General features: G+C 42.6%; 1 pseudogene; it reads left to right on the plus strand.

Annotated features, from left to right (window-relative positions):
• Window positions 1-25,159: 25,159 nt before the first annotated feature.
• Window positions 25,160-25,278, plus strand: LOC117214630 (annotated as a pseudogene).
• The last annotated feature ends 99 nt before the right edge of the window (window positions 25,279-25,377 follow it).

The raw sequence follows: 25,377 nt of genomic DNA on the forward strand, positions 1-25,377 counted from the left end.
TCGCTGCTCGTACTTACATCACTATCGTCAACATTCCACCACTTCATGTGATCGGCTGCCGTGGAAGTTGTACGTGGCCTTTCGTGCTCGCCCTCTCGCTGCACTATGTACCGGTCATTTCGCAGGACTTTTACCACTCGATACGTCCAAGAAACTTCGGATGCAGCTTTAACCCGGGGCCGCCTTTTTTTCTTTTTTTTTTTACGCGCGCGAGGAGGAGAAAATGCATTTACGCATACCCAGTGACCCGCGTTACCAGGTTATGTGAGACTCCAGATGACATCGTCATACCCACTAAAAACCCCTCCTCTTTCCTCTGATTTGTTAGACACGGACAACGCCAGCAGAGCCGATCAGCATTCATCAGAGTTGTCCTGAACCGGGTCGCCGCATATTATCGTCGCGTACTGGTGCCGCCCCTCCTATTCGCTGACTCCATCGCCTTCTCCATATCCCTTCTATATCTCAATATGTCCTTACAGAACTCTCTGAACTTCCTCCAGTATTCATTCCTGGTGACTACAGTGTCCACCAAGTTGCCCACGCTTATCCTGACACCCAAGAAGTTCTCCAACTCGATTCTTCTGTCGATCCATTTAGGGCACGCAAATAAGACATGCTCGGCGTCATCATTCGGGTCTCCACAGTCCCAACACTTCGTGTCGACCTCCTTACCGATCCTCTTACGGTAGCTGTTGAAGATGCCGTGTCCCGTGTGCATTTGCATCGTGAAGTGATCGATGTCTCTTCTATTCCTGGCGAATATGGTCGCATTACTTATTAATCTCCTGGTCACATTATCCTTATTATACATGCTTCATTCCGCCTGGCACTCCGTTGAGGCCTTCTTCTTTACTTCTTCCAGATCTTCTTTCTTTTCCGCATGCCTCTCAATCACCTCCTCTCCAACAGCTAGGGTCTTATAGATATTCTTTCTCTCATATATCCCCTTCAACATTCGCACTTTAATGTAGATTGGTAAGTTCCCGGTCAATACACAAAGCGCAGCGAGGGATACGGTGCGGTAGGCCGTGGATGTGATGCACAGGGCAGTTCGTTGAGCCCTTTTTATGATCTTGTTTTTCTCGTACTTCATCGCATCAGCCCACACAGGCGCACCGTATGCTATTATGGATTCCCACACGCTGTAGTATAGCCTTCTTGCCAAACCAGGCGGACCCTTAATATTCGGTAAGATTGCTCCTATCTTGATGCCCGCTTTATCGCACACCGAGGCAATGTGCTTGCCAAATTTCCTATTCGTGTCAATCATAACGCGAATTTAATCACCTGTGTAATCGCGTCCACTGTACTCCTTCTTTTCCTGAACCCATATTGTCCCCTATGAAATGAGTCCACCCCCATACATCGTTCGATAATCAACTTGAGACATTTCTCCCACACTTTCTTCAAGGCCGGAAGTACGCTTATTGGGCGGTATGCATTAGGGAGCTTAGGTTCCCTACCCGGTTTAGTGGGCAATATTACTCTCGCTGTTTTACAGCATCCCAGGATCCTACCAGAGTCCGTAATACTGTTAATCACCTTAGTGATAAGCTCTGTTCGGTTGTTTACTAGCAGCTTAACAATATCACCTGGGACCCCATCTATTCCCACCGCCTTCTTTCCATTTATTCTTTCAATGATTTCCTTAACATCTTCGTCCTCAAGCTGCTTCATGTTATAGGTGATATCCTCCCTGTCATGCTCTTCGACCTCCCTTAGCTCCGATCTGCGTCCAATAATGAACAAGCCTTTTAAAATTTCTTTCACCTTGTTAACAGGCATGTCATTTGGAAGCCCTTTCTTGCCACATCTATTCATAATCGTGCGATACGGCTTTCCCCACGGGTCCCTTTCTAGTATCTCACAGAATCCGGCCCAGGCTCTCTTTTTACTTCCAGCTATTTTTTTCTTCAGCTGCCTTCTTAGCCCCTTATAGTTACTAATAAGGGCTTTGATCCCACTGTCCTCCTTCCTCCTTGCTCTAGTTATTTTCCTCAATGCTTTGTGTTCCTGAGTTCTCAGTTCTGCGATCGTCTCATTCCACCAGTGATTGCTGTACTTCTTGTTTGTCGTACAGCTCACCTTCTTCAGTATCTTGTCACAAGTTTCCACCATACATTTCTGCAGCAGTTAAGCCTTGTCCGCGTCGTCCGTCGTATTAAAATTCTGTACGTTAGCGATCTCGTCAAATTTAGCTAAAAATATGTCGGGTGCAAGACCCTTCGTCACATATTTAAAAAATTTAGTTCGATCACTTACGGTCCTCGTTTTAAACGTATGAGATATGTATAGGTGATCCAATGCTGTGAAAGCATTTAAAACCTTGTTCCTTACGTGGAGGTCGTTAACCATGTTTGTTGCACTGATTATGTCAGGGCAACTCGTCCTTCCATTCCTATAAAACGTGCATTTATCGTCCAGCATTATAGGGAACACGCCGTAACCGCACAGGGTTCCATCAAAATTCTTCCTCGCTTGTCCGTGGTTTGTCCTCCCCAGCACATGGACTTAGCGTTGAAGTCGCCAGCCACAATCACTTTCTTGTTTCTGCTTACACCTTTCCTTATCTCCGATGCAAGCTTGTTTATGTACGTCATGTATTCCTCAATCTTGATATTGGGGGAGCAATAACCACTGAAACAGAGGATATCACCTACACCAATACCCACTAGCCCGTCCTTCCTGTAGAAAAGCGTTTCATTCGGTGCTCGTTTTTTTGCGTGACCCAAATCGACGCAGCACCCTTAGTATCGTTATACCAGTAAGGTAGCTGCCTGTACGGTTCGGATATTACCACATCCGGTCTGGCCTCGATCGCGTTCTGGCACATTAGATCCTGCGCCATCCTACATCTGTTTAGGTTAATCTGGAGGATTTTCATCTCCTCCCTTGTCTTCCCTGTCGTAACATTCTCCTGTAACCGGGGCACGTCAGGGACCCCGTCACATGGTCAAACCTAACACCCGTCTCCTTGCTACATATCGCGCAGCACGGTAAATTTGGGCACGCTGCTATCGTGTGGGAAGGGACCCCTTCCTCCGCACTTCCTACAGACCTCCCTTCCGGGGCTCACAGCCTTACACTTGTTTGAAGTATACCCGAACATGTGACATCTATAGCACTTTGTCACAATGGGCAACACCCTGACTGTGGCTATTGTTAGGCCCGTCCTAATCTTAATATTGTCGCCGCCTTTATCGATGTACGCTTTTGGCAGAACAACGATCGCTGATTGCGTGCCCCACGGCGCCCTTCTCATCGCCATAACTTCCAGTTCCCCGATATCTATGATTTTAAGCTCTTTCTACAAGGATTCCACGAGCTCCTCCTTACTCACCAGCGGACCCACTTCCTTTATCTCCACCGACACCTTGTCTTGTAAGGGCGTCGCTCGCACCTTATTGCCAATAATCTCATTTATCATATTGGTAGCGACTTTCACCTCGCAGTCCGCCCTCATTTGTATAAGGATGTCCCCCGCTCTTGTTTTACGAATGCCCGAGCTTTCCTTAAGGACATCCTTCGCCGCCGTAAGCTCTTTATATGTTTGAAGCCAATCCTTACCCTCTCCTACTTTGATAAGGATGGCCTCGGGCCTTCTACGGGCTCTCAGCATCTTCGGCCCTCGGTTCTCGGTAGACGTCAGCGGCGGTGGTCCGCGGTCCTCTTTGTCATTTCTTCCCTTTTCCTGTATCCTACGTTTCTCCCTCCTGCTCCTTTGGACCATCCACTCGTCCCCGGATTCGCAGGATTCAACATATCTGGTGTCCATAGCACCCCTCCTCTTTGAATCGCATACCTCTGCATAAGAGGTATCGCCTCTTCATATTCTCTTGTTATACTCCTTGTCTTTGATTTCCAGCGGAGAGACCGTCTTCCTTTTGTTTCTGGATTCTGAGGACAACCCTCTTCTGCTGTCCCCGTTTCCCCTTCCTATCTCCTCCAACAGAGGAGAGGTTTGTGTGAATACCCCTACTTCCTCAGGTCTCTCCACTCTTCCCCTACCTCTCCTTCCTTTCTTGTGTACCATCGTCATAAGCTTGCCCCATACTTCATCCGCCTTGCTATTAGCCGCGGAAGTAAGCTCATGAATTTTCGGATCCTTCTTGGAGATGAGGTGTAGTCTTCTTACCGCCTTTTTCAGATCCTCGTAGGCTCCCTTCATGAGCTCTACCATCTCCTCGATCTCGACAGGCTTGACCATCACGCACTCCTCCACCTTTTGTTCCGGGGTTTTCTCGACCCTCCTTGCAACTTTCGACACCGATTTCATTTGCGTCTCTCTCAGCCTTTTCAATTTTCCTGTGATCGACGTGGCGCTACAGCTGCTTTCCGCCCCTTCGGAGACGCTACCCTCGTTGCTGTTTCACTCGTTGCTTTCGCGGCGATACTGGACTACGTTACCATAGAGGTGCTTTTCTCACCTTTAACTCCTCTCATTACGGGAACCAGGAAACTACCTCTTCCTGTTGCAATCACCGTCACTCTCGGTAGCGCCCTACCGCTACTTATACTCTGGATGCCCAGGTCCTTCTTTTCCATTCCTTCGCTGAAGTCGTCTCTAAACTCAAGGAGTTTTGTGTTCTTCTTGGGTGATCGAGAACTTCCTTTACTCCCTCCACTCATCTTCGCGCCGCCATTCGCGACTTCACCGTCGCTCTCCTTGCAGCTATTATGGTCCCCGGTCGTATTTACCGAACGAGAGGAGGCCCTGGAACCGACCTTCCTCTCGTCGTTCGCCCAGTCGTATGATGACCGTCGGGTCGAGCCTGGCACTCTACTCGAATCACCGACGGGGTCTGGAGGTTCCGAAACCTGGAGGCGCCGTAATTGTTTTCTCTTTATTCAACTTATCCATATTGTTAACTTGTGTTCAAGTCCGTGGAAATAGCCATAGTCGTCAACAACCTTGCTCAAAACCGTCCAAATATATCCACTCGTAGACCAAAAAGTCGCCAAATCGTCAACCAAGCCTCCCATAATCGTACTAATAATAATCACTAATCAATAAAATAATCAGTTACGTGAACGACTAATAATTAAATAATAACCAGTAATGCCTAAGGAATACTAAAAATCATATCACTAAGTAGTTAATAACTAATAATAAATAACCAATAACGGTTTATAAACAAATAAATAAATAATTAAATAAATGCACCTCCAGTTGCGTTCTCCTATTAGTCGTCACACAACTCCATTATATCTCCACGCCACGCAGCTAACCATCATTCATTTGCTTCTTATTTACAAAAGGGATCCCGGCTCGAGCAGCATAATTCGATAAAATAATGAAAAGATATCTAAATAGAACTCTCGTCGACCCGACTTTATTTCTTCGTAATAGGGGCTTACGCCGAGCCGACCATATGTTCTCTACACCCGCCTGTGAGGTGGCGACGCCACATGGCGACGCAGCTGTGGCGGCACGGGCCACGGAACTTTTCAACGGCTCCGGATACAAAGCGCGACGCCGCCAAAGCGCAACACCGACGTGCCCAATGAACCATCGATATCTTCACACTCTTTCCGCCGAATTCTCGGAAGAGCATACACGTGCCAGCACTGGGCTACGATATCGATGGGCTACGAAGGGAAGAATCTGCGCGATCCGAAACAAAAGCACAGGCAGTCTGTCTTACGCCATTAAATGTGTAACTCCTCGGTATTATTTGCATAGCAACGCGTCGAATGATCTCTCGGTGTCTATCGTTATTTGTTAGTTGTTACCAATTGTCTGTTAAGTGTAATTGTTAATTGTTAATTGTTAACTCTGATTGTTGATTAGTTCTAAATAAACTATTGTTCGTTAAAAACACCAAGAGTAGTTCCTTACGCACCTATCACCATACCACCTCACAGCGAACCACATCTCATGCGCGTCACGCACGCTAGCGCGTGCTTCCTAGCGTTTCAACGGGCAAGATGGCATTAAATGCCTCCCACGTGCATGTCTTAATTAAATATTACGCATCGCGCGACCGTAAAGTGTCGCGGCCCTGCGAGTACAAACATCTAACAAACAAATGTACCTCGTCGTGTGTGATCATATACTGCGTCAATTACCAATTACCAATTGATAATTTCCCGATTACCAATTGATAATTGTTGACAACTTTTACTAACTTGCATCGGCATCGAGGCGTAACAGTGCGTCTATTCTCATGCCATTTTAATCCTCCTTCGTTCATTGTATCCAATGAAGAAACATACGAAAAGGTACTTACGCGATCCGCCTAACCACTAGCAACTCGGCCGCGCGTGGCATGTCCCTCTCCTCCGTCATTGTCTACAAACGGCGCACCATCTCACATCCCCCGGTATCTCATCTCTAATTACCGGTATTATGACCCCACACGTTAACTCCTAATAATTTCTTACAAGTTCTTATGAGCAGTAGGCAGTAAGTACCCGGCTTCCTCGCCAACTGATATACCCACTAGATTCATTCTCATTTTATTATCATAGGTATCAATCCTGCAACGCAAAGTCTATGCAAGTGTCAACCTTATTTTCTACTTCGCAGAAGCAGATATGTCCCCCTCATTTGCTTATAATAAGAAAAAGTAAAAAGCAAAATGTAAATAGTAAAAAAAAACAAAAAGGAAAAAGCACTTAAAATGAATCGACATAAGTAATGCAAGCACTAAACAAGAACTGAACAATAAACAAGCACTAAACAAGGAAAATTGCCTAATATATATATATAAAATAAAGTAAAGTAAAGTAAAATAAAATAAAATAAAATATCTCCCCCCCCCCCGGGTTTAAAGAAAAACACCATCTCACTTCAATTTAATATATGCCGTATGAAACCATCTGTCCCAATACTCTTTATTCTGTATTTATTTACAGGTATCGCACCTCCTTCGCAGTAATCACTACTTCATACAACAGGTACATCCCTCTCACTGGCTTATAATAAATAAGAATACAAAGCACTTAAACTATCTCATTCGCTTATAGTAAATAAGAATACAAAACACTTAGCACTAGTCAATCGTTGTAAAAAACCCATCACATATTAAATAGCTACCAGCTAACCTTATAAGGCACCATTTCATATTAACTTAATAAAAGTAAGGTAGCAACCTATCCCCATAATCCTCGTTTTTACCTATTTTAGGTATCGCCACCTCCTTCGCAGTATACACACTGCTTCACAGAAACAGTTGAGTTCCACTCAATTACTTATAATATAAAAATACAAACCACTTAACGTAGCCATCTTTATAAGTACAAGTCACTTAATCTAGAGAAGTAACTTGCTATAAATATACATAGCTACACAGTCTAGGCTAGAGGAATCCATCTCAATGTCAATTTAATATAATTATTGTAATAATTATTGTAAACCCCCTGTCATATTAATCATATTCCATCCTTGTTGACAGGTCTCGAAACCTCCTTCGCTACACTACATCCTCATCGGTTGGCATTATCTACCTCTTAAGGGATAGTACAATCATTCTTATGCTTACACTGAAAATTTAAGATAACAAAACGCATATAGGCACATGTACTACCTAAATAAATAACACTACCCATCTGATTCTTATTTGTAGGTAATCACCCGTCAACGCTCGCGCTCCAAGCACGTACCGATATTGGATTTCCTCCACTAGAACCTTCGAGCTCAGCTATAATAAACAACTACATCCTTAACACGGCAACTATTTATCATTATATCATAATATTACTTAATTTTACACACGCTACGAGGAACATAACCTATCCCGTGTCTGCCTTCCTATTCCAACTAATTCTGAAATCCCAACTTTTCGCACATCTTATCCTTAAACTGGATTGCTTATCGAATAAATAATCCTTCCACCTGCACATTTATATGATAAAATATCTTTATTATCTATGCATCGTAGCCACAGAAAAACTTCTCAATCGCTTCATATTTATCATAACATACCCCGCTTGTACCGCCAATATAACCGCTATAACCTCAACTTAACCATTACGTTTCCTTTAACAATACTAGTAATTATATACGGTTAAAATGCCCCATTTAATTACTATAATACAACTGTGGCGAATCGGTATCAAATGGACGCAGACAGGTCGAGGCATCAACACGGCGCAACACCTCCCGGGCGATCCGCTGGTACCAACCGCCAACACTAGAGGGCTACGACGACAACGAGTCTGTCTAACTCGCTAGCGGTCGAATATACGAGCGATTGATACAAATACCGCACCTAGCGAGACTCCATCTACGTCTAAGGCAGGGACTACCGGGCATAGCCTTACTGACGAGTCCACCGGAGTCCCGGGACGAAACGCACGACTCCCTTTTCATCCGCCACACAACTATAATGCAACTACGACTTCTTATTGTCCACTAATAGTCCACTGCTTCGTTTTCAGTATTTGATAGTATGTTATTGTCTTTTTTGTCGTAACGTGTTATCTGTTATTTATTATACTTATATCAAATATGTAGAACACCCCCCACAATAACACTATTAAGAGCTCTCGATACACTTTATCTTATTATTATTATACGATCACACACGACTCATTATGCACTAAAAATATACGAAAATATATGCCGTTGGCGGGAACGATCCAAAACACGTCCGTCCACCTCCACGTCTCGAGCCGACTCTAGACCAATAGAGATACCTTTTTTTTTGTGAGGAGGGGAAAATGCTGTTACGCATACCGAGGGATCCGCGTCACTGAGTTATGTGGGTCTCGGCAGATGACGTCGCCATACCCACTAAAAACTCCTCCTCCTATTCACTGCATTGAGGTACTCGAGGTACCAACCCGGTACAATCATTCGACATTACTTCGGGTTGGCCTCTACTTACGCGTAGCCATCTTCATCGGCAATCTTCTACGCTATACTTTTCTCCTCCTGCTTTCTCTTCTCCGCAGAGCCTCCACCTCCCTCTCCTTGTTAAGCCGGTTCGTCATGACCTTAGTACACATATTGCTAAATTTCAGCCATAGCCGCTCCTCGGCAGCCAGCTTCTCCACGATCCGGTTCTTTATCCTACATTCTTCTCCTATCTCGGCCTCCAACTCCGCGCGCTCCCCAGTCCATCTAGGGCACCAGAACAGCACATGTTCGGCATCGTCCACGGTGGCTCCGCAATCCCGTGTGCGTCTCTTTCCCAATCCTGTGACGGTACCAATTGAAGATACCGTGTCCAGTGAGAATCTGCATGACGTGGTAATTGACGCCCCTCTTCGTTCTGTAGAAGATCAACGGATCCTCTATCAATCTCTTAGTCCAGCTGTAGGGATTCCTCCATCTGTCCTCGGCTTCGGTCTTCAGCCTCTCCATCTCCTCGTACTATGCCAGCTCCGTTCCCTCTGCATTCCCGACGATCCTCCTCTTCACGCCGTACTGCTTCCACCACAACCACGCCTTGATGTGTGTGGACATGTTACCCGTCACCACGCACAAGGCTCCATGCGACACTGTACGGTAGGCGGTAGACGTACGGATCATCGCCGCCCTCTGTGCCCTCTTGATGATATTCCTGTTCTTCACCTTGTCCAGGGATGAGGCCCATATAGGTGCACCATACAGGACCACCGACTCCCATACCCCATAATAGAGCCTTCGGACCGCGTCCCTAGGCCCATTCACGTTGGGGAGCAGGCCTCGTATGGCACCCAAGAACCGTTCCGCCTTGTCACAGGCCGATTCGAGGTGGGGGGAGAACCCCCTAGCAATATCCAACCAAACTCCCAAGTACTTCACTGTCTTGCTAGTGGAGATCTCCCCCCCGTCCCCCACGTCATAGTTAAAACTCGTCGGTATCCTCTTCCTGGTTAGGAGGATAACCTCCGTCTTCTCTCTTGCCAGATGAAGTCCCACGTCGCTGCACCAACTAGTGGCCGTACTGATGACCGCCCTTATCCTGTCCTGGATGCCAAGGAACTCCCTGGCCTTAAGGAGTACCGCCAGGTCGTCGGCAAACGCCACGGCTTCGATGTCCTTCTCCCGGTCCAGCGTCTCCAAAATTCCGTCGTACACCCCCGCGCCGACCTTCCTCCTTACGGTGCCGCCCCGGCAGTGCGCTATGATCCTCCTATCGGCCAGGTAATCTCCGATCAACCCCTGAAGTCGTCCTGGCAACCGCCTCCTTCGCGCTTCCTCCAGAATATTCTGCAGCCTCAGCGTATTGAACGCGTTCTTCACGTCAAGGACGACCAGAACGCATACCAGGCCCTTTCTTCTGCAGTCCTCTGCAACCGCGACCGTCCTGTTCAGGGCTTCGAGGGTTCCCCTCCTCCTCCTGAAGCCAATCTGGTGCTTGTGGAAGGGATCTCGCCCGATGCTCCTCTCGATGAGTATCTTCAGTGTGTGCTCCCAGACCTTGCTCAATGCCGGCAGTATACTGATCGGCCTGTAAGCTGACGACAGTGTCGGGTCTCTGTTGGGCTTGGGTATCAGCACCACCCTAGCCACCTTCCATACTGCCGGTATGCTACTGCAGTTGTTAACTCCATTGAGCACAGCTAGGAACACCCTCGGTCTTCGTTCCGCCAACAGTCTGACTAAAGTACCGGGGATCCCATCCACCCCTGCAGCCTTCCTAGGATCGCATTTCCCGACAGCCATCTTTAAACCTTCCTCGTCTATCCGCAGATCATCGGCTCCGTCGAGTACCGCAGGTGGGGCCAGTCCGATTCCTTGCCTACCCGGTCGCGGTTGCTGCCCGGTAACGAAGAGGTTGTCCAGGATACTCGCCACCTTGTCACCTCCTAGGGGCTCGAATGGTGCCGACCGCACCGATCTGCTCCTCACCACTCGATACGGCCTGCCCCACGGATCCTGGTCTAAAGTGGCACAGAACCCCTGCGAGCCGCCACCGCTCGTTGTGCTCTTCTCCTGCTCCTGCACATTGCGCTCCTTAACGTGGCTGGCTCGCTGTTCCACCAGTAATTGGCTCGTCTTTTCGCCCGCGACGGGAACTTCTTCCTCAATGTCTCGGCACACTTACGCTCCAAGGTATTCTGTAGCCTTTCGCCGCATGCCGACTCGTCGCTTTTTAAAACGTGCTCCGCGTAGACAGCGTCGAATTTGCTCACAAAGCTATCCGCATCGATCTGCTTCGTCGAGTACACGAACGCCCCGCCAACCGCCCTCCTAACGCTGCTCGTAAATACGTGTAGTATATAAAAATGGTCAGAGGCTGAGTACCAATCCAAGACGGCACTCCTCCTCCAACTCAGCCTCATACGTCGATCGATACACAACACATCCGGGAAGCTAGTCCTTCCATTCCTCAGGAAGGAATAGTTCCCCGTCGTCCTAATCGGTACCAACCCGCGCTTTGTGATCACGTTTAACAGGCATGCCCCCTCCGTTCGGTCCTAATGCCAACCCACACTCTAGACTTGGCATTAAAGTCGCCGGCAACCATTAGCGCCGGTGCGCTTCTCCTCCCCTCCTTCAGAACCCCGTCTAGTTCCTGTTAAGGAAATTCGAGGATTTGGGAATACAAATTATGGACTATATTTCCCATACAACAGTTATACATCTATATTCCTCTCTAAGAACGTCTTGCACGCACGCTGGTTGCCAACCGACTAGCCTAGATTCTTCTAACATCTGGCAACAGTCTTTTGTCTCCACTGAGTCCTTGACGCCCTCTAACCCTTACACACCCACTCTCATGTACAGTGTAAATGTATCACTTCCCTAACACGCCTCCTTACATTTATACTGTACACTTAATTTTATTTACATACTTGTCGAATTAACAAAATATTTAACATTTATCGCTTTCTTTACATTTCTCTTATTTTATATTCATCCATGACCTAAACCTTTCAAATTTCTCTCTACACAGTGCCTTCGTAAAAATATCCGCAGTGTTTTCTTCTGTACTTACTTTTATTATGTTTATCTTATTTTCCTTTACGTACTCGTGAACGTAGTGGTAATGAACTTCGATGTGTTTAGAATTTTTTGTAAAAGTTCCGTATTTTGCTATACTCATTACTCCAGAGTTATCCTCATAGATTTTTACAGGGTTATCGTCTACATTTACATCGAAGATTTTCATTAGTTCTCTGATAGTCATTACTTCGCTCACAGCTTCCGATAGAGCTACATACTCTGCATACGTCGAGGCTTTTGTCACACACCTTTGTTTTTTAGACTTCCATCCAATTACATTTCCATACAATCTACTTACATACCCAGAAGTCGATTTCCTATCTATATGATCTCCTGCCCAATCAGCGTCCACATAACAATCTATCGTTTCGCACTTTTCATTTCTTTTATAATGTAGCCCTAAATCTCTAGTCCGGTACAAATATTTCAATATTCGCAAGGCATATTTAAAATGTGTCTCGTTACAACAATCTTGAAATCTACTCAGATAATTCACACTATATATAACTTATATAACTACATATAACTTATATCGGGTCTGGTATTTACACCAATATACAGCAATGCGCCAATTAAATTCTTGTATCCAATGTCCTCTCTATTTATCTCAGCTTTTTCAATTTTTAAGTTGGTCTCCATAGGTGTACAGTACAATTTGCTATTATGTAATTTATATTTGTTTGCTAATGATTCTATGTACTTCTTTTGGCTTAATCTCATTTCATTTTTTAAATAATCATACTCTATATTTATTCCAAGATATTCTTTTACTTCACCTAAATCTTTCATTTCAAATTTATCAGTTAATAATTTTTTTTTTACACTTTGTATCTTCCCTTTGTTTTTACTACAAATCAACAAATCGTCTACGTATATTAACAAATAAACAACATTTTCTCCCTCTCCATAAGTATATAGGCACAGCTCTATATTGTTCTTTTTAAAACCTAATCTCGTCACATACTTATCAAAACACTCATACCAGTCCCTCGAACTTTCTTTTAACCCATAAAGCGCTTTCGATAATTTACAAACTCTATTCGTTCCGTCCGCATATCCCTTTGGTTGATTTACATATACCTCCGAGCTTACTTCACCATTTAAAAAGGCAGTTTCTACATCCATTTGCTCAATTATTAATCCATTTTGACAACAATATGATAGCAATATCTTAAAGGTCTGATTACTCGCCACTGGAGAATATATGTCATCGGCTACGTTTCTTTGTTGAAATCCCCTTACCACTAATCTAGCCTTATACCTATCCTCTGATTTTTTCGTGTAAACCCATTTTACATCTAATACTTCTTTGCCTTTTACCCTTTCTACCAATTTCCAAGTTTTATTCTTATAGAGACATTCTATTTCCTTATCCATAGCCTGTTTCCAAACTTCATTATTTTCGCAACCAATCGCCACCTCAAATGTACGAGGGATATCTACTTTACAATAATTTGCATGAATCTCGCAAATATTTTCCTTTTCTGGATACCTTACTGGAGTTTTCTTAATACGTGTAGATCTCCTAGGAGTGTTTGAGCTTTCAATACTACTATTATTTTCATCTTTCCTACCTTCTAACTCTTCCTTATCCATACCAATCAATGAATAGTTATCTTCGCTATCATTTCTATCTGCCTCTGATGAATTTTCCTCAAAACCGATACATTTAGTGTCTGTCTCTATGACCTCTACATGTCTAGCTATTGTTATTTTCCCACCTAATAAGACTCTGTATCCTACTTCACTATATCCTAATAGAATTCCCATATCTGCCTTCTTGTCCCATTTGGAAACTCTTTTTTGTTCTGGCCTTCTTACAAAAACTTTACTTCCATATAGATGTAGATTTTTAACACTTGGTTTTCTCCCGATGAATATTTCAAAAGGTGTCTTTCTTTCTATAGTATTCGCTAATATTCGATTTTTCAAGTATGCCGCTGTACGAACTATTTCCGGCCAGTACCTTTTATGTACTTTCGCTTCCGCTAACAAGCAACGCGCCATGTCCATCACTGTTCTATTATACCTCTCCGCTGTCCCGTTTAATTCATGTACGTATGTTGGGCAATTATTTATTCTTATACCTTTATCCCTAGCAAATTTATAAATTCGATTATTTAAATATTCTTTACCATTATCGCATCTTAATATTTTTAACCTCTTGCCCGTTAAATTTTCGGCTTCATTTACGAACTGTACGAAAGAATCAAAGACCTCATCTTTTGATTTTATACAATAGATCCTAGCTATTTTACTATAATCATCGATAAATGAAATGAAATATTTTTCTCCATTGAATCCGGTGGTCTTAAAAGGACCACATACGTCCGTATGAATAATTTCCATTATTTCCCTAGCCTTAGTTCGATTATTTTTGAAAGGTAAGTTATGCATTTTGCTTTCTATACACACCCTACATTTCAAAAGTTCCTTTTCAAATTCATTCGGTATGCCAGTCACTAGCTGCTCTTTACCCAAAATCTCTAAATATTTAAAATTTACGTGTCCTAGCATCCTATGCCATCTTTCCTTTTTACTCATACCACTACGTTCGGCGCTGTTTGCTAAGTGCTTCTTCCCTTTCAATATACTTTTTATTCTATATGTCCCATTTTCTTTGAACGCTACAGCTGTAAGTTTATTATCCTCATCTATTACTTTCGCAATATTTCCTTTGGAAATAACCGTATTCTTATTGTCTGTTAGTTTACCTAAACTAATCAAATTTGCGGACATTTCTTTCGCGTAAAATACTTTCCTCATATTTATTTCATTTTGTTTTCCGAATGCTTCAAAGTAACTTATAACATTCCCAACTTTTGTCGCTTTTATCGGTCTATTATCGCCTAAATATATATTTACCGGTTCTTTTAGGTCGATAGATTTATCGAAATAATTTATATTATTAATTATGTGATCGGTACAACCGCTATCTAATAGCCACACTATTTCGTTCTTACTTATTTCATTCGTCTCACTGCTGTTTGCTGCGTGCGCCGTTGCTATCCATATGCCTGCTCTTGAGTTTCCATGCTCGCCCGTGCCGGTTGTTGATTGACGATGAAAGTTTCCACGTCCTCTGCTCGTATTGCCTTTGTTCCCTCTTCCTCTGTTTCGACCACGTGTTGGCCCATGCCAATAGCCGTTACTGCTTCCCGCTTGGACGCCATTTTGACACTCTCTCGCAAAGTGTCCTAATCTTCCACATCTGAAGCATCCTTCCTTTTTTGCAGAAAAGGCGTTGGTTTGCCTTTCTCCTCGATTGGATTTATTTTTCTTCTCTGCTATCTCTATTTTATTTTTTACATACGCTACCGTTTGATCCTCTTCTTTCAATGCGTCTATTATGTCCGCTATGTAGCTGTATTCTTCGGGTAACGTATTCAGCATGTAATTCAGCTTTTCCCTCTCACTTACTTGTGCGCCCGCACTTTTTAATTCATTGATTAATTTTTCGAAATCGTTAAAGAATGATGCTGAATCACTGTAGTTCTCCAGTCTTATGTTTTCCAATCTCCTTCTGCATACGATCTGCAGTGCCGTCGACTCTTTCAAGTACATTTCATCGAACCTTTTTATTATATCATACGCCGTTTTTCCTTCCCTAACATACTCCAATTGTCTGTTCGATATTGCACTATAAATTATATTAATCGCCTTCAAATCCTTTTTGTCCCAGTCTTCATCGTCTCTTTCGTTCTTCATTCTAGTTGTAACAACCTCGCATTCCTTATATTTGAGAAACATCGTGATTCTTTGCTTCCACATTCCATAATCCTCACCATCGAATATAGGTATCATGATTTCCGATCTCTCCATTTTAATTGATTCTTCTTTTTTTCTTTTCTTACTCAAGCGTTCCTACGTGCTCGAAGTATATTTTTTTCTGAAAGTTTTTTTTTTCTTTACTGAAAACTCACTCGCAAGATCGTAACCACGCACTAAATATCTTGCAAAACTAGTAACCACGCTCTGCTACCATGTTAAGGAAATTCGAGGATTTGGGAATACAAATTATTGACTATATTTCCCATACAACAGTTATACATCTATATTCCTCTCTAAGAACGTCTTGCACGCACGCTGGTTGCCAACCGACTAGCCTAGATTCTTCTAACATCTGGCAACAGTCTTTTGTCTCCACTGAGTCCTTGACGCCCTCTAACCCTTACACACACACTCTCATGTACAGTATAAATGTATCACTTCCCTAACAGTTCCCCCCAAAAAAGCATCGAAAATGCACCTAGTCGTATTCGGGGAACAGTACCCACTGACACAGAACGCGTCGCCGACCCTGATTCCTACGATCCCAGCCTTTTGGACCAGGGTCTCGCTCATCGCGTATCTACCGTTAAACAGGGTTACCCATGCGGATGCATCCCCGCCCTCGTCGTTAAACCAATAAGGCAATTGCCTGTAGGGCTTAGAGATGACCACGATGTCCACCCTGCTTTCACACGCGTACTGCATCATCAGGTCCTGCGCCAGTCTGCACCTATTTAAGTTAATCTGTAGGACTCTAATTGAGTCCCCGTCTAAACTTCCTAACTCCTAGGCGCACCATCGGGCACGCCAGTGAACCGGTGATGTGTTTCGCACGGATCCTCTCCTGCCCCGAACACATCGCGCATCTAGGTTCCCTATCGCAGTCCTTCATGGCGTGTTCGGTACTCCCACACCTCCTACAAAGTTCCCTATCCGGGCACACCACGGTACATTTCGCTGCCACGTGCCCCAGCATGTGGCTCTTGTAGCAGCGCCGTGCGCCGGTAAGCAACCTAACCGAGGCTATGGTTAGCCCCTCAACCTCCTATCCCTATCTTCGCTCGGCACCCCGTTAGCAGGGAGGACCACCACCGCGACCTGCGTGCCCCATGGTGCCATCTTCAGGGATTTCACCTCCACGCTCACACTGTCCTTGATCCCCCATAGCGCTCTTATCTCTTCCACCAGCTCCTCTTTGCTGGTGAGGGGGTCAACGTTTCTGATCTGCAACGTCGCCCTATCAACGAGCGCGGCCACCTCCGTGCTGTCGCTTAACGCGGCTCTCAGTCTCATCGCCGCCTCGTGCACCGACACCGTCCTGTCGAACTCTATCAAGGTGTGCCCTGCCCTCGTTCTTCGGACCCCCGTGGCTCCCTTCAGGGTGCTCCTAGCAGCCAGTATCTTCTTATACGCCTGGAGCCACTCCGAACCTTCCTCCACCTTTACCAGGAGCGCCTCCCTCCTTCTTCCATCCCTCGGTTCAGCCCTATCCTCCGGGGCCACCTCTCGACTATTCGTCGGGCGCGCTTTCGGAGCCTCCTTTATAAGGGAGCTCTCCTCTCCCTTTTCCTCCTTTCGAACTTCGTCTACACCTCGGAGTCGTCACTATACTCCTCCTCCATCCTGGCCTTACTGAACGTACTCCCCCAGGCATCCGCATAAGAGACGTCGCCTTTTCGTGGCCTCTTACGCTCCTCTGTCCTCGCCACCTCGGCCAGCGATATCCCTTCCCTCTTGGGATATCCGCCCTCGCTGGCCACCCTACTGACCGCTCCATCGACAGGATCCCTCCTCCTCTTCCTCCTCCTATCCTTGTGCTCTCCGCACTGCTCCAGGGACGATAGAATATCTTTCATCATATTCCCTACCTCCCTGATATCCTCGCCTTTGTTCTTATCTACCCTGAACTTTTTCACAAGGACGCCCAGCATCTGGACAACGCCAGTGAGGGCTTGAGTGAGCTCCGGCCTCGATATCACGACGTCTATATGACGGCGTCGCTCGTCATCGTGTCATCCCTGACACTGTCCTCCGCTTCGCCAGGCATGGTCGCACTCGCCTTTTTCACTCCAGAGTTTTTATCCACCACCCTTCTCGCCAACAGCTTGGCGTAGGCCAGTGCTCTCGTCGTCACTGGCGTACCGAGGTCGCCGTCCCTCATCCCAGCGGAACCCTCCGAATCTTCGACTACTCCTATCTCGGGCCTAGCACCGCTCGGGGGGCTCCTCAGGGCCTTCCTACTGGGCCTGAAGGGGTCGTTCTCCTCATCCCCCCTACTCCTGGGTACCACCGAAATGGTGACGTTCTCCCCTATCCTTACATCGGACACCACCCTCGGCTTTTCTATACTACCCGCCAATCTCCTACCATAGATTAATAGAGACACCTAGCGCACCTTTAAACACATATTCCACACCTGAAATACAACCATTACGAGAATTATCTCAAGACACCGATTCAATCATCTTCGAAGCAAGGCATGTAAGATTCCAAAAGGGCATACAAAAGGGAATACTACGCCGAAAATAAGAGTCTGGAGGACCAGCCTAACTCTAACACCGGGGGAATGTAACGTCAACAAATATCGCCAATACCGACTCAGCCCGGGACCGCCCTGCGTCCTTTCGATCGCCACTAGATCTCCCGTCCTTGACCCCCACCACCGCGAGCTGTCTCTCAAATAGAGAGAACCAAAATACGATCTTCTGCTGCTTCAGCGGTGGCACGCGGATGGTTTGCAAAATCGTAACCGTAGTCGTATTGTTTCGACATCCTTAACGCGCTCAAACTCACAATATTAATTTCGCTATCTCAAGATCACGTGGAAGTCACCAATGTGGAGGATTAGTCTTTATTTGGTTGAGCGAAATAACGAAAGCGAAATATTGCTGTCGCAATCCGTTAAATATATCTCCAAATAAATAAATAAATTACAGACGAATCGTGAGTGGCTGGTACAAAAATATATTACGAAATGAATACCCGATAAATACTCGGAGAAACTTTGTAGATCACTTCGATAATTGTTTACACGAATAATGCTCTTCGACTCTGTTCGATGAACTCCTTCGCTCGTGATTGCGTCCGTTTATTTATACTGGTCGGGGGAGAACCAGAAAATTCGAATTCGTCTACGTTTGACGGTTGTATGTAGCGGCGACATTGTTTTGTCCGGAGTTTATTTGTTCTTACATTACTTGAAACCTAACGGTCTTGATACTCCGAGGCAAAACAACAACATGAGTCACCCTCGATTCGAATCGTTCTGTAACTCATGTGCCGCTACAGATATATTTTTTTTATTTATTTATTTAACTTGTACCTTACAATATGTCCATTCGGCAAATCTTTCTAATTTTATTGCTAATTAATATGGTCCATGCAGTACTTAAGCCATGTATTTAAGTTTTACGTCTTCATTTTACCTTTTACTTTTATTTACAATATTTTGTGAGTAAACAATTAGAAATATTTTTTGCATCACACAGGACGATTTTAGATGCGGGTCTCTGCATAAATCATTCTGTATGGTTATGTAATTATTTCATTCTAACGGGTTGCAATTAATCGTAACTGATTTGCATATGTAAAAGCACGATCATTGAAACAACAGATTACGTATAGAGGTTGTGTTGTATTTACAAGAAATATCTTACCTTCTTCCATTGTTCATTTACATTTCCCATTCTTTTTTTTCGACACACTTTTCTTGGTTATGTTTTAAACTGGCATTACAATTACAGGACATGCTTAATATTTATATAAGTTTTACAAGTTTATATTCTATAAGTTATGTGTGTTGCGCAAAACATGGAAAATCGCTGTAATTAATTATGAAAATTATTGAAGAAAATCTAAAGTCATAAAAGGAATCCTATTACATTTTTTATTAATTACTGTTGAGGTATTTTGAAAGCAAACTAATAGAGTACAAGTCTACACAAAATTTCATTCTTTCACTAAATTTTGCAAGTAAGTAAGTGTCCCTTCAAGGAAAAATTTTTAAATAATAATGAAATTGACAGAATTCTGCTATTACAGTAAACAATTACACCGTCATAGAAGTTACAAAATTTGTTAGTAGAAATGGAAAGATAGCAACGTAATTGCTTAGAAGTGCTACAAAATATAAAACAAGAAAGAGCAGAGAGCAGTCTCATTGGTAAAAAAGGATTCGCTAAAATAGTAGGTCTTGCGATAAACCGTACAATGTATTTTGCAGCGATATAAGCATTTGCAACATGCAACGCTACGACCTTAAATATCATTCACATCTCAACATAAAGAAAAACGTATAGAGTTCATAAAGATATTTGTACAGTATACAATGTAGAAAACAGTAAAGAAATGCAATCCGTCTAGTTGGACGGAATTGTAGAATATTCAGGAAGTTCCTAGCCAACAATATATTATCTTCTATATTGTAATTTATCGTATATCGACATATGTTGGAGATATCTATAACAAATCAAAAGATATAGATATTGGTCATCATATCGTCGAAAACTCCATGCAGATTGGACAATGACACAGCAACGGTTTGAACTTGTGATATATATTTATGTGGCGGGGAATTTGAATAATTTGGCAGACTCGTAAATAATTATTAGTAAAAAATAAAAGAAAAAATTTGCGGTTTGAAGTTTGACACAGTAACGGGAAGAAGATGAACAACGTGATTCGCTTAAAACGCGCAGCATTATATACAGATACATATATAAAAAGAAGAAAACTATAACGATTCCAATCTTTCGTTTGTGCACTCAAATCACATAATCGCGTGAATAGCACACAGTTTTGTAACAACTTTACTTAAGGAAATGGACCGAATTATTTTTGTCAGATATGCGATGCAGTACATCAATTTTCTAATCACGAAGACGAGATCCTCATTTCACAAACGAATATATTTGTATACTTCGAATGTAGAATCATGCTTTATCTGTAAGGAAACTATATCCAGAATTTTAACTTGTTTCTCTTAATACAAGGATTGTGCAATGTAATATAGCAACAATAATATAACATAATATCAAGTTTCAATTTGGATAAACGAACAAATGAAACATTTGCTTATGTAATACAAACAAACCTATACGCAGTGAGGTCGCAATCGATGGAAAAGGTTGTAAGATGCAAAAACTTCTTGAAGAGAACTAATGAACACCTCAAAAATATTTGAAAATTGAAAATCTTATGAACAACCTACTTTTCGATAAATATGCGGCATTTACTACAGACGTATTTGCATTTTCTTGTACAGAAAAATGCAATTTGCGTGACTTGATCGATGTTGACTGCAAATAAAGCAATTAATTTATTATATCTTATCAAGTACATTCCAACCGAACAGATGTATTGTCAACAATTACGTTTCTCATCCACCCAAAATTTTCAAACCAACGTTACTGCACTCAAGACTGTCTATAGATAATATGCAAAGAAAAACCTGAGAACACCTGAAGTCAAAAATGTTTCAAGTGAAAACATATTTAGTGCTTGCACAGGAGACTAAAATCAATCATCACTCTATGAAAATTGCAATCGCTTATGAATGCATTTTCGACTTGGATTTGAAAGTCCTGTAAAATGTTCTTATTGGCATTTGAATCTATTGGAACAACCATCTCATATGAACTGCCTTAAAATGTATGGAGTTTATTGTTCTGAATAACCTATTCCTGAAATGGGACTCCTGTCAAATTTGTAACTCAGGTCGTTTTGTGAAATTACTTGATCATATGTCGCACTGGAACACTATAGTAAATTTGGATATCAAAAATTTGATCTATATGAACATCTGCTGAACTCGATGTATCTTTTTATTACCATCATATGATATTGCTCCATATCATGAAATATATACATGCCTTAATAGGAATACTATCATCAAATCTCTTCAAATGAGGGAGTGGCAAATGACGATGCGTATTGACAAGATTGCTCGATGAAGATCAATTACGTACTGTGTCCGCGGGTTCCAAAAAATGAGTCCCTAAGTAGATGGAAAAAGGAGAGGAAACAGATAGATCACAAAGAGCTAATTATTGTAAGGGAAGAAATCTAAAACTCCAAATAAAGAACAAAAAGGAACAAGCTGCTTATGACGCTATCGTTCCTGGTCTTCCGTGTTCGGTCTCAATTACTCTTGCAGTATATTGTAGCAGGTTGTGTAGTATATTTGAGCATATTGTATTATATTTTGATGCGTACTATCTCTTCGATCACTTGTTTTCACCATTAAGACAAAAGAATAAAATGCTGATTGAAGATGCTTATTGTGACCTCAACTTAAGAAAGGAAATACTTCTTTTGATGTATATTCGAAACTGGAACATGTATCAACCTCGATGATGACCTTCATTGTTAGATTGAACTTTAGGTTTAAAAATTTGTATTTCAAAATGTGGTAGGAAGAGGATAAAACAAATTGTTAGTAATACTGAAAATTACATTTATTTTTACTGAAATCACTGAAATTAATACTAAGATCAGTGAAATTATTATTTTTCTAAAAATATTCAAGCCTTGAACTTTTTTTTCGTGGGGAGATCCTCATGGACACTGTCGGGGTAGTGTCGGACTTACCGACTAAAACCCCACGATAGTGTCACACAGTATAGAAAGCACGATATAAAAACCCCCCAAAATAAGCGCTCGAATCAATCTGTTAAAATATTTTGACGCAGTCTCTTGTAATACTTTGAATCATTCTGTAACATTTTGTACCGTTACTCTGTTAGATCTGCATAATAAACTCTATTATCATATATAAAGGTAAATTTCTTCACCTTGGCCTACTTGACGCTTAATAGAGGTGCACCGGGACCTCTTTCGAAATTCAAGCCTTGAACTGCTCCGAATATTCATCGGATCTGAGTATTGGATACAGAAAATATCTGGGTAAATTTAGTCAAAAAATGTTTTCACAGAAGGGAGTCAGTTTCAAACAGTAAGTTAACTTGAGAGAATTAAATTACAAAGTTCTGGCAGAATAACATAATTTTGCATAAAAATAATAAAAAAATGAATACGTCGAAACATTTTACAAAAAAGCAAAGCACGAAGTGTTATAAAAAGTGAACGAAAAGTGAAGTGAAGTGAGTTTATTCGTTTTACAACATATTTTATATAACATGCTCTATCAGTTTGTTACCTCAAATTTGCCTTTTATTTAAATTTTCTTACATAATTTTCATAATATATTCATGAAGTAATATTGAATATATAGTACAATTCTATAGACCTACTACGAGAAACAGATCTTAAAAACAGCAACACTAGTAAAGTAGAAGCGTTCTTCAAGCCTAAATCCAAATATGATACAGTGCTGAAAAAGTAGGATTACTATATCATAACAAGCAAAATGTATCTTCATAATCTATGTGCTACTAGCGATTTTCCACATGTTCAACGAGATATGTAGTACAGAGGACGTATAAATGTGTTTCTTTATTTTTGTTGAGTCACAAATCAGAATATTGAGTATGTTATTTTCCCGCGGATTGTAAAATCATAAATTGTTAAAGTGTCACGGCTCATTTTATTATCGTAACATCTGTTCAAAATTTGTCAATGCGACCTGGAGATTACGGTAGTGAATATGCAACAATCGAATGCCCCAGCGAGAAGGGCTCGGTCATTATATTTATTCTTATCGTGAGTTCGATAACAAAATATCGGGTTTAACAGTCGTATACAGAGCTCGATCATTCTGGATTATAGCCTCTACGTCTACGATTCCTTTTTGCTTTTGGCATTTCATCTACATTGTAATAACAGTTTTGACAAATGATACGGTCGAAGATATTTTAATAAGCGTGTTGGAGTAATTGGTAACAGTAAGTGAGTAATTATCCATACACCTCCGGGTGATAGGCTGGAAGTTCTCCATCCCAAGGACTGTAGAGTTCCTCTCCTTGTTCTTGTTCATAAAAAAAGATGCCCATACTGTATATAATAGGAAAAGTTTTCATTATTAACGTGTTGCTTTTGTTTGTTGTGTTTGGTCCGCCTGTTTGAATGCTCGTCACTATCTATTGCGAGCGCGTTAATTTTAATTTATTTATATGTATTGACCATGGCATTCCTTTTACTTCGATTTCAATATTATGGTACTTGAAAATATTGGGAACTTTATGAGGTTCTGTATATCCGTTTGAGATTTCCCTCTACTAAGTTCTTTCATTAAATGTAACAAATCTACCATTTTGAAATTTTGTTTATTGATCCGTCTGTTGTAATATTCCTTAGATTTTATTTTCGATTTTATCAGTGAGGTGGTAGGACGTGTACGGTGCCAAAGAAATACTCCGCGGATTGATTTAACAATGAGTTTATTAATTATACGTGGAAGACCTGATAGTTTTACCAGCACGCGTTACCTGGGCCGTACTGGTATTGTTCTTCGCATACTCACCGTTTACTCGACTTCACTGATCAGTTGTATCTCTCTGCGTCTCTCTAGCCTTTCCTCGTTGCCATTCATATAGGATACCGAGGTGCCTGAAACAGAATGTTTTCTTCTGGGGTAGGGAATCAGTTTCCTTTATCGAAAGCACTTGCGCTTTATTGTAAATCATAGGGTCTATTCTTTGACGACGTCCTGACCTCGGACGTCACATTTCACAGGCCAGCACGTGCGCTTGAGCCCTGGAACTTTCTTTATGGCCATGAACCGCTACAGTAGGAATTTTAAGGGAGCACTTGGTCAATAGATCCTGTATGGTCAGGACATATTTGTTTCCTTTTTGTGTTCTCGATGATGTAACCTAGACGTCCAGTAATAATTTTCTTCCCTTTGTCATCTTTCAATATCCCCGCTACGCACGTGTTCGTAACCGTCTGCTATTTTGGTTATATACGCCTTCTTCCGATTATTTTACGGAAGGACCAAAGGGATATCGGTGGGCCATTAGGCCTATTGAAGTTTCCCGACACTTTCGGCCCGTCGGCACCTACGCTTTATCGCGACACTGTATGTGTTTCGTCGGCCTTTCGTAAACAGTGTTCCGGCGATGCTATAATATGTATCAAAGAAACCGTTGGAGAGAGAATTGTTCTTTGCGCTACAGATCTTCGAAAAAGCGTACATCGAAAAAGCGTAATCTCATACATTTTTATTATAAATTAAAAATTTCTCGTCTCGTAACTTGATAGATTGATCGTGGGAAAATTAACGGATCGACTCAAAATGTGTGTTACTTATCACGTAGTCTCGATATTCTACGACAATTAATGGACGAATGTAACATTTAAACACAATAACGATTTCGTCAAATTCCATCGGCATCAGTTCTACCCCATCAACACCTTTGGTAGCCGAAGTTATGCACAAGTAACTAACTAAACACCACCCTTAAACAACCAAAATCAAAACAACAACAATAACGACGCTGCAGTCAACAAAAATATGTGAGCAAAATGCAGTACTCAGACAACAAACACAACAAATTACAGTCATGCTACAACTACTTACAAATACGTTAAGTAAAAAATAGAAATGCCAACGCCCTGGCCGCGCTGAGTGCACTCGTTCCCGTCAGATCACGAAAGTTAAGCAGCGCCGGACACGGAGAGTACTTGGATGGGTGATCGCCTGGGAACTCCGTGTGGCGTTGGCGAAGCGCGCTAGGCCCGCCGCGCCCCTCGGTGAGGTTCGGGCTTGGTGCGCTCACGTCCACCAGCAATTCACCACTTAATAAACATATCAATCACCGCTA

Source organism: Bombus bifarius, unplaced genomic scaffold (genome assembly GCF_011952205.1).
Source record: "Bombus bifarius isolate JDL3187 unplaced genomic scaffold, Bbif_JDL3187 scf7180000009235_frag, whole genome shotgun sequence".
In the NCBI taxonomy this organism is placed as follows: Eukaryota; Metazoa; Arthropoda; class Insecta; order Hymenoptera; family Apidae; genus Bombus; species Bombus bifarius.